The following is a 10,803-nucleotide window of genomic DNA, read 5'->3' on the forward strand; positions in this document are numbered from 1 at the left end:
CCTTTCTTTCTGCTGTAGTAATAGAAATAATAACAGGTGGCTACATGTAAGCGGATGGTCTGAAATTAATGAAATCTTCAGAGAAATCACAATATACGAGCTCAGGAAGTTTTTCCGTAATGAGGAATCACACTGTAATAAGGCAGACATGAGGATAGAAAAGGTACTGGAAGGAATTATTACAGTTGTCATCAGTGAAGAGAGAAAAGTGGTAAAAAACAGGAGGATAAGAAATGAGATAGCTGAGGTAGGCTAGGGTGGGTATCAGAGTGGCTTTGAAGGCAAGGCCATGGATTTTAAACTTGGTAGCAGGCAAAGCAGACACACAAGGATTCAAAGCGCAAAATTAGCTTTTGCTACTGGCAGTAATGCAAGGTAACATAGAATGAACTGGAAATAAGCAAGGTGGCTGGTAGGCAAACAAAGAAGAACAATATATATTTGCCGAGCAAGTCTCAGACTACAAAGACACAGAAGTCTGATATGCTCCTTTTCAAACTCCCTATGTGTGCTTGCCCTGGATTTCAGTATGTCTACAAATCAGCAAAGCACTGGCAAAATAATTTGGCTGCAGATGGCTGCTGAAAGATGCTCTCCACTGCCCAAAGGATTAAGTTCGGCACCCTAGAAATGTGTTGTCGGTTCTTGGCAGCTTAGAAATGTGCGGAAAGTTATTAGTCACACAGCCAAGAGAGCACCTCCATTTAAGAAAAAGAAAAGATGCTTCAAAACGGTTTTACAAAAGACTTCTTCAAACAACTCCACTTAACCAATAATTAAATTAAATCATGCTTTTAGGAAACACTAATGCACTTCTTTGAAGGCCATCCCGAAAGTACCTGGAGTAGTAGCTGCAAGAACTACTAGTACATGCAGGGCAAATATTTACCACCTACTTTCATAAAACTCCTCCTTAAGAGGAGTCTATGCATCAAATATCAGAAGAGGAAACAACAAAAGGTAAAGTCACAGATCCGGAGTAACAAGAAGGTACAAAGAGAAGCACGTGCTCTAACAACTGGAATAGGGGAAAGGTGCCTATTACCACTGCTACACTTGAAAATACCTCTGACCTGTTTCTGGGCACAGCTCTTCCCACATCTCAAGCTTCCATCATTCTTTTTTTCTTTTCTTTTTTTTTTTTTCTGCAATGAAACAGCGACAATAATGGCAACGAATGGCCAGCTTAAAACCTGCTATCGTTTCCTTGCATGTGCAAGCCTTTTAGATCAAGCATATCCTTGAAACAGTAAAGACATACTGTCTGCCTATGTAATTCTTAGGCTTACCATCCTCTTGATCAAGGAAGACTGAATTTATTTAAATTCTTTCTGCAGTCTTTCTCCTGTTTCTGCCAGCTCATCTCCACAGGGAGGTTCTGATAGGTGATCTTCCCCTCCAGTGTCTTCTCAAAGGGCTTATAACTATTTTGACTCCTTTTAATCTTCAAGGTCGGTCACAGACTGAGGTTTGCTTCTCCTTGGAGACTGCATGTAGTGTCCCTGAATCTGTTAGTTTCACCCATTATTTTTCTAAATGTGTGCTTGGCTGTTCTTATATGGGAACCAATTACACATTCTTTGTTTGCCCTTCTCACTGCTTCAGACTAAGCTAGACCAAGACGGGACCCTCTCCAAATTCAGCCTGCGCATAAAATATTTTCCCTCTGATCCAGACATGTTATCTTCCATAGAACTGTTGCATCTCAGTGCTAAGAATTTTATTACATCTATTCATTTTTGTCACTTAACCATTTTAAGTATTCCAAGCCGCTGTCATTCGGACTGCTGAGATCCAAGATCAGACTAAACTTTATTATGGCTGCATAAAGAACATTATCAACAGACCCTGGTGGCTTAGGTTGTATTGTGCATATGTCAGCCTTAGAAAGTCAGTGTTAGCAATCTAGAAATACTTCATTGTATAACTTAAATGAAGACTAGAACTGTGAAAATTTGTATACTATCGATTTCTTACACATACAAATGTCAGTAGAGAAATATTGACTAAAATAAAAAAGAAACACTTTTTTTCTTCCTGAAAGGTCCTGTTTACTTATCTACCACTTCAACACAGTGAATGCAAACTCCTTAAGCAGACACAATGTAAATGGGAAGAGTTAGAGTGCATCCCCCCTGATTAGTGAATAGCATCCAAACAATTTGACCTAGTGCTGACATAGTCTGTTAGAAATAAATTCTTGGGCCAAAGGTTAAACAATTTGCTTGACTGTACTTCAGGCAGGGCAGCACTGTTTTTCAAGATGGTGCAGAAGCCACTGTTGATGAGCTGCCCCTTCCCCATTCTCATTTACAGTTGCCTTTCTTCTCAGGAGAATAGAAAAAAAAACTAATAGAAAAAAAAAAAGAGAGTTTTATCTCACCATTTACAGTCTCATGAATTTCCATGATGTAGTTAGTTCATCCAGGCAGACTCTACTCTGAAGTAGCACAGCTACTTGAAAACTCACACTTATGTTATATGGGAGCGGGAAAAATGCATCCATCTAAGAAAACCTCAGGAGAAATTCTAGGTGGACAAAATTGTTCCATTAAAATTCATCCAAAACGCACCACGAGATGAACTCATGTCATTACTTAAGTGGTTACATCTCTGTTGACATCAGTGGATTTGCAGCTGTTCACAACAACATGATTTTAGCCTTGGATCTAAGAGTGCTGTTGTTTGTGGGAGGGAGATAGAGAAGGGCTGTTTGTTGTGGATAAAAGTGGGTCAGCAATCACATATTAGCCCCATTCCTTGCCCAGCTGAAACTGGTAAATCCTCTACCGTATCCCAGTTATATGCATATTAGTCTGCAGATATTACCACTACTAAGGAGTAAGTTATTATAGATCAGTGCATGACAGGCCCTGTCTGGCCTTTACGTACTCGCAAAGATCTGGATTATTTTGCTGGAAGTGCACATTATTTTTCTGAAGTTGTAATAATAACTCTTGAAAGAGCAATGATCCTGTTCCCAGCATCCTTGCCATGCTAAGGCTAGCTATCAGGAGTTAGCTACCATGGGTAAATACATAATGTTGCCATGAAACTGAAAAGGCCTAGGTCTTGTATCAGGTTTCTAGGCCGGCTGGAAGAGCACACAGCACATAGCATAAGCACATTGCCTGGCCTTGGAGCCAGCAGTCTATAACCCTATCCTATAAGTCTGCACCCTGTAAGTGTATCTTATAACCTTCTCTTCAATGTCTCTCATAACCCTCTTGCTGCCATCCCCTCCAAGAGCCCTGCTGGGTGTGAGCTGCCTGTGTGATAAATACGCAGAGCCAAACTCTGATCCAGCCTTGGCTCAGGCTTCAGAGGAAACTGCTGAGTTGGGACATAAAGCTGTAAAAAAGTCTGAAGGGAACAGAGGCAGGCAAGGTGAAGAAAGGTAAAATTACAGGGGGAGCATTGCTGAATGGGAATAGTTAAAAGCTTTGAAAGGACGCAGGGGGAAAAACACTGACAAGGGAAGGCATAAAGCCCTAAAGGCAAGGAAACAGGGAGCTACCACTGGCACTGGAGGACTCCATGGAAGAGGACAACCCAACAACCCTGAGGGGCTAGTGCAGGAGGTAGCCAAGCCTGCCCATCTCCTCTTAACTGATGCCCACCAGGCAGCTTCGGGTGCCTTGCTGCAGGAGATGAGCCTGGGAACACTAGCAGCTTGTCGAATCCTGGCTACCTTCCATGTGCATTAGCCAATAAAAAATGGTTTTATACTTACAGGCGGTGTTTGTCCTGACTACAGAGTCGCTTTGCACATGGCTGAATGCCTGAACACACTGAAACTTAAAAGATTGGTTACAATCTGCAACAGAGCAGCTTCCTCCAGAAATTGTTAATCATTATTCTCTTTTTTCCCCTCCTAAAACTAGCCTCTTCCTATCCCCAAAATAAATATTTGGTCATTTGAGCATGACAGATACATCCGTGTCATTCCCGGATGGTTCTTCAAACCAGTAACTTGCTGTGTTAGTAACACCAAGGATCATTGCTCCTTCAGCAACCATTTGGCATCGAAGCTCCCGGGCTTCGGAGTCCAGTCTCCTACCTCTGTGGCATAAAAAAAACCCTAAAAAGCTCAGCCCAGTGGGTCACTGGGGAAGAAGAGTTAGAAGGTCTTGCTATATTTTCATTTGCTTCAAATAAATGGAAAAAAAAAATTCAACTTGCCTGTGTAGTCCCTTCCCTTTACTGTCCAGTACCTTTGAAGTTCCCTTCCAAGCCAGAGAGAGTGGGCAAAGTTGGGCATATCGTTAACTTAGGCCAAGCTCCATTCTGACAGGAGCAGTGGGAACTATTTTAGGAGGCCGGCTGGAACAGCAGCAATACTAGGAGAGCACTGCAGCCTAACGGGCCCCTTCACCATCCTCACAGGGTTTCATGTATCGGGTCATGCAGACCCGATCACTCCTAAGGGAGCTCCACCATTCACTTACAACTTGTGTGCAACAACATCACACACCCGCAGCAAGTGGGCTCGGATATACACCTACCCTTTCTCAAGCCTTTTTGTCTCATATTATCTCTCAGAGTAGGACAATTAAAAAGTGCCAAGCATATGAAAAATACAGTCCCTGTATGAATGGAAATATGTGAAAATCTATTCTACTATAGCTTTTTTCATGACAGAAAAAGGGATGCAGAAAAAAAAAGATCCATATTTACGTATGTGAATGGTATTACCTTATTCACTAAAATCCGTAGTGAAAAATCCACCTCCGTCCACTTTCAGGTTCCCATTAGGATTAACCCTGAGAAAATATTTTTTCCAAAAAACAGCAAGTGTTTAACAAGGAGCAAAAGCTTTATTACACTTAAATGATCCCAGGCTCATACTTTCTTTTCTTTTTTTTTCTTTTTTTTTTCCTGACTTGACATAATCCAGAACAAACCATCACTGAAATGGCATTTTAATCTCCATGTGATGATAGTTTCAGATTCAGCATCAGCAAGTCAACATTAATTCTTGTTGTCATAAAAAGACACAGAATGCCTCTAAGGCCATTGGGCAATTATGTAAGTAACACAATACTGTTTATAATTAGATATTTTAGCTGGATATACATGACTTGGTTCCAAAGGAGGTGCCTCAACTGCACGTCTCTTGAGGATGACTCATACATTATTTCCTTGAAGACATCCCATTCCAGGCAGCATTTGAAATGGAAAAATGTGATTGTTTTTAAAAAGCATATATAGAAGTATCATCACATTGTATTCCTGGGATTTAAAGGTTGTGAGTTCCTTGAAATGATGACAGATTAACATAAAGACGGTTCTGCTATTTTGTAGTGTGCTGGCATAAATGTTTTTAAACTGTGTCTAGGTAAGGGTTTTTCCCCTGACATTGGTCTGTAAATGAGATGCAATTCCTTGGCTTATTCAAGTGGAGGGGATTCAGGAATATACCTTGCTTACCCTGGAAAATGAATAAAAAGTTGTGAATTGGAACTGTTCATACAAACAACATTTGTGAGTTCTCACTGGTAGAGGAGTTGGCACACACTGCGCAACTGCTGCTGCTATGATTCTTTGGTATACCTCAGTTTAACTTTGGGGAAAGCTCACAGAGGCAAAGTTAATTCAGATCAATTCATTCCTTAGCTTCACTAGTCCTGTGGCCTTAGAATACTTAGATTTAAAGCTGCTAAGGCACAAATACACATAGAAAATAATTACATTCCAAGAGTTTAAATAAAACTTTTTTTACTGTAAGATCAGGTAATGTTGATTATTTTGCTGATAAAATCTATGGGCTCTTGCAACCTTAGTTATGGAGAGATGGACATGCTTTCTTACACACACACACACACGCACAAAATCAGTTTTACCTATTGACTGGACTACTACACACACAGCTCTACTACTCCCTAATCATGTTTCCAGTTCCAATGCCAACCTAATGTGAGCTTAAACAAGTTCAGACACATAAATACCTAATGCGTGAATTCTCCTGCTTATGAAGCGGATTTATTAACACTGAGACACAGATCCCTGCAGGAGCTCTTCAGGTGCAGCCGATCATTCCTCTCCGTTTCTTACAGGAAAAGACTCATTCTCCAGAGGGGGCAGACAGCACTGGGAGGCTGCAGCTGCTTGAAGCAAGGACAGAATGCGCTGGAGTAGCACAGGGCTCCGCTACCTTATGCCATCATTTTAAATTTATTTTAAACTCTTTGGAAACAATACATGTTAAATCTTTCACAAGCAGGTGTCTACTAACTTTAAGTAGTAAATTCCAGAAAGATTTTGTTTGTTTGTTTGTTTTACTCCCCTGTGGACTTTGCTTTTTTAAACTATGCTATGGTTATGACTTGGCTTGCTCTGATTTGCTGCTCGATGGGTATGTTACTACAACTTGTACAACGTAATTACCTAACTGGCTGGAAGACACTGACATACATGTTAGTTTTTCCTTGAGGAAGAGGCAGATAAGTAGACTGGATTAAAGGTATGGCAGACAGCATAAATATTTATCATTCTTCAGGCTGGAAAAGCCCGCTTATAGTCTGGAATCAGTTCTAAGCATTAACAAAAACTGAGCAGATAGAGCCCATCTACAGCAAATGTAAATGACGTAAGGGCTTTGTGCAACACATCCTGCAGCAGAATTAACCTCATCCCACCCACTGGCTGGGGTCAGCCAAACAGGGATCCAGAGAATCCTCTTCTTTCCTTCTTGTGTTCTCTGTTCCCGAAAGGAGGCTATTTTCAGAATATTTACGTGCGATTGTCACAGTTGCCTCCTTTGGCAGCCTCTGACAATAAATCATGCAAGAGTTAGCTAAAATGGGAATGCAGAGAGGGGAAAAGGACCACAGCCTGACACGTACTAGTGTGGGCTGCCAGGAGAAAACTGCGCACAGTCATTAACCCCTCATATCCCTAAAGTCACCAGTGAAACTGGAGAAATGGATCACTTCAGCTAAGGTTTCACTTGCAAAATATTCTGTGGTCCAGACTTTTCAAGAAAACCAAAGGATACCTGAATTTTTAATCCAAAAAGGAAATTTTTTTTCATTTCATCACAAATAAGCAAAAATACATTTTAGTCTCTCTTCCCCCAGTTTAAAAAATTTAATGCAACCTACATATCTATCAGAAGATAATTTGCAATTTCGATTGATGTTGCAAGCCACAGCTCAGAGGGTTTTAGGAGAATGACAGTTTCTCTTTCCATTAGCATGAAGTCACAGGTCTAAATGATGACAGGAATAGAAAATAATTTTTAAAAAGGCATTCAAAAAAAGAAATGAGACTATACAAAAAGGACACCCGAAATCTCGAAACAAGCAACAAGAAAGCCTTAATTCGAGACAGTAAAACTATGCAAAGCATGAAATCAGAAGGACTTCTAATAAACTCTATGAGAGAGATTTTCAGCATGAGGAAATCATTTAAACAGAATTCCCCTCACACTCTGGCACAACTCAGAAGGAATAAAAAAGGTGGGACTAATGGCTCTCTCACACAAAAGACAGCTGGCACCCAGTACGAACATTTTTCCAAGAAGACAGCTAAAAATTACCAGCGAAACCCAGAATATTGATTTCAAGAAGTCTAAATTGTCCCGCTGCTCGTGAGAGTGCAAGGAAAAATGCAGTACTTGATCCCCTTAATGCACAGACTCAGCCAGGTGTCCTGGTTAATGCAGCAATAAGCCCCTTTTCTCGCAGAAGTTCATGCCTCCCTTGGACATCATCAATGTTGCGATTTGTCACGGCCCTCCTTCTGCTATAACACAGTAAAAAAATCTTGTATGTAGCTATAAGGGGAGAAAGCTCAGGGGGCATGAATGGCAACCTTGAGCTTTTTGAAAATCTGGGATGGGTTAAGATAAAAAGAAGTAAAAACATTACAGCTTGGAACGTATTTTGCCCATTTGTTAGATAATATGCACAAGACACATGCAGTCCATTTAAGGGTCAAACTTGCTGATAACCTCTTTCTTAATACTATCCCCAACTGAGCATCTAATTTCTACCTTGATATCATATATCCTTTAATCCAGCGGGGTCTGATTTGATCTTTTCGTTCTCTGCTTTGCACTCGGCTTCTAGTTCTCTGATCTGCATAGTAGCAATTGATTACACGTTCAAGGGGAGAAATGGTTTGACAAGCAGTGTTCCTTAAATGTAAGAATAGACTCTCACCTGAGCAATCTTTCTTTCATACTGAATGTGCCAGCTCGTCTTCAGCCAATACACCCCGAACCCGAACAGCCTGTTACCGGTCCCAAGGGCCACAGTCTTCTGCTCAGTTCCGTTGCTTCATCCAGGTTGTCAGCTATATTCATGACAACAGCAACACCCATCACATCCATCAGTCAGTCACATCAGTGTAACTAGAGGGCACTCAGCCACCCAAAGGCACTTGAATCTTTCACCATACTACTACCAAAAATAGAACCATAATACCGCTAAGCATCACAGTAACATTAAATCTCTTGGACAGGATCACAGAGATTTTCAAAGGAGATGGCTTGATGCAGGAAAGAAGAATTTCTCTCTCCGTCTCCCCACCTCACTGGGAGGAGAGAAGGGCTCCCTTGGGAGCCTTCATTTCGTGGTGACAGCTGCACTGTCATGAGCATTCTCCATCTCCAGCACAACTTGGTCCATCCTTCACACTTTCCTCATAGATTCACAGCTCTCTCCAGCTCTTCCCAAACCTACAGAGGTTTGGGAACCTACAGAGAGACGCCTTGGAGCAGCCCTGCCTCCTCTGAGGAGGGAGGCCACTGGGAGAAGGGTGAACAGCCCCAGGCCCAAGAGCAGAGGACACAAACACAGAATGACAGATATATCAATATTGTGGCTCTCAGTTCCATAATGAGTCCATGCCCTTGTGACACTATTTGAAATCTGATGCATTTGGATTTGGAAGGAAAAAGAAAAAAGAAAAGCAAACAAACAAGCAAACAAAAAAGCTCTATATATTCTGAGCTAAGATTTCAATCCAGCAAGGAGATTTATATAAGTAGTACTCTGGGTCCTCCTGAATCTGTACTGCAGAAGCAGGCCTTGCTAATCTTCTAAATATCAACGCAAAATACCATTACTTATCTTGGTGGAAACAGTTCCAGCCCAGCAGACTACGGATTGGGGATTTTTAGATTAAGAAAACAATGCTCGCAAAAACATTTTAGGACATCCAACTGTGTTGCATAAACGAGTTTAGCAGTATTTGTTGATAGCTTAAAATGTAATCTGTTATATTTTTCAGATCACAGTGGATGTGATACTCTTTGTGCCAGATGAACTGTTTCCCTGTCAAACTCACAAATAAGATGAGGAGTAATAAATAATGAGGAACACAATTTTTAACTTTAACCCTACTTTATGAATTGGAAGATAATATTAAATTGTTAGTGTTTGTAGAGTGCTTCAAGATCAACATGTTTGGAAGAAATGCAGCTCATATGATTACTATGGTTACATTTGTATTACTTTATCATTTTTATGCTACAAATTGATTATTTCAGTTAAATGATTTTCAATTTATTTCTTAGATTTTACAAAGAAATTTCACTTTACTTTTTTTTTCAATCCTCATCTCATATTTTTAATAGTATATTTTATCCCTGATATTTGATTATTTTTGCCATCTCCCCAAGATTCTGATAATGTATATTGAAATCTAGGAGCTCAATACATGTATTTTAATCTTCTTTTCTTCCTTTTCAGTTCTTCCTCTACAGTTTTGCTTAATTACATATAGCAGCACATGCATATACATGCACACACACACAGATGCTAGCTGGTTTTCATCAAAAAAGGAATCTCATCCCCACTAAACAGACAAAAGCATTTAAATCTAAATTAAATGCAAGACTCTTCTAAATGCAGCACGATGTATATGCAAAGGAAATTACAGACATGTCTTATTTTTCCTTAGTTCTCTGCAAGCGAGAGCAAAATGAACATTGCTCATGGCATGAATTGATACTTTCACACAAAGTTATTTTTGTTTTAGACACTCTTGGAGTAGTTAGATAGTACTTAGATAAACTGATAATATCGCTTAAATTACCCTGTTTGCACTGCATTGTTCCCGAGTTGCCTGAAGTTACTTCACGTAAGGATCAGAATGATTAACATTAATATACAGAATTAGTCATTCTGTGATGCACTAGATGTGCAAGAGGTGCCCGTCACTCAACAGGCAGGTAACGTGATGTCCTTATCCAGATGATGTTCAAACATGGGGTCAACCATTCTCAAATACAGTGAGCGGTTTCAGTGAGATTTCAGGCACTCTTCGTACACAGCAATGAATAGTGTAACACAAGACCAAGCTCTCTCGGGAGGTCTCCACTCCTTACATTCAGCGCGCTAGGTAGGTCTGGGGGCAAGCAGGGAGCCTAGAGATGGGTATAGCTGCTACCCAAAGGGACTCAGCACAGGTGGGGACCAGCACTAAAACCTCTCCCCAAAAGCAGCTCCCAAGGGCAAGGAGGAGCTGCCTTGGCCTTCAGCTTTCTTCACAACACCTCTCATGAGCAAAGGAACCGGCCTTGAACTCAGCACATCAAGCCCCTCAGTACCACGGACTGAGCTCCTGGAAGGGTGATGCTCAAGGCTATTTTCATGTATCCTAAAGCAGCAGGCATCTTACAACGGACCTATCAGTGTGACTAGCCATATTTCAATGAAATAATGGATAAATGTATTACAAGTATATACAAATTCTTATTACTACCTGGCAGAACTACATGATACCACACGGTCCATAACGTACATACATATTATGTGCAAGGTAAGAGGTAACAAGACCAAAAGAATAACTCCT

At 40.7% G+C, this 10,803-nt stretch overlaps 1 protein-coding gene across 1 annotated transcript in view; it reads right to left on the reverse strand.

The window, feature by feature from the left end:
- HYCC1 (hyccin PI4KA lipid kinase complex subunit 1) overlaps positions 1–8,183 on the reverse strand; it is a 57,203-nt gene extending 49,020 nt beyond the window's left edge. Inside the window, exon 1 of the mRNA XM_088519704.1 lies at positions 8,166–8,183. The gene's annotated coding sequence lies outside the window, so the exon portion shown is untranslated. The remainder of the gene's footprint in view (positions 1–8,165) is intronic.
- Between the last annotated feature and the right edge of the window lie 2,620 nt (positions 8,184–10,803).

This window comes from Tinamus guttatus, unplaced genomic scaffold (genome assembly GCF_059628265.1).
Source record: "Tinamus guttatus ecotype Peru unplaced genomic scaffold, ASM5962826v1 Tinamus_guttatus_pri_ptg000067l, whole genome shotgun sequence".
Taxonomy (NCBI): domain Eukaryota; kingdom Metazoa; phylum Chordata; class Aves; order Tinamiformes; family Tinamidae; genus Tinamus; species Tinamus guttatus.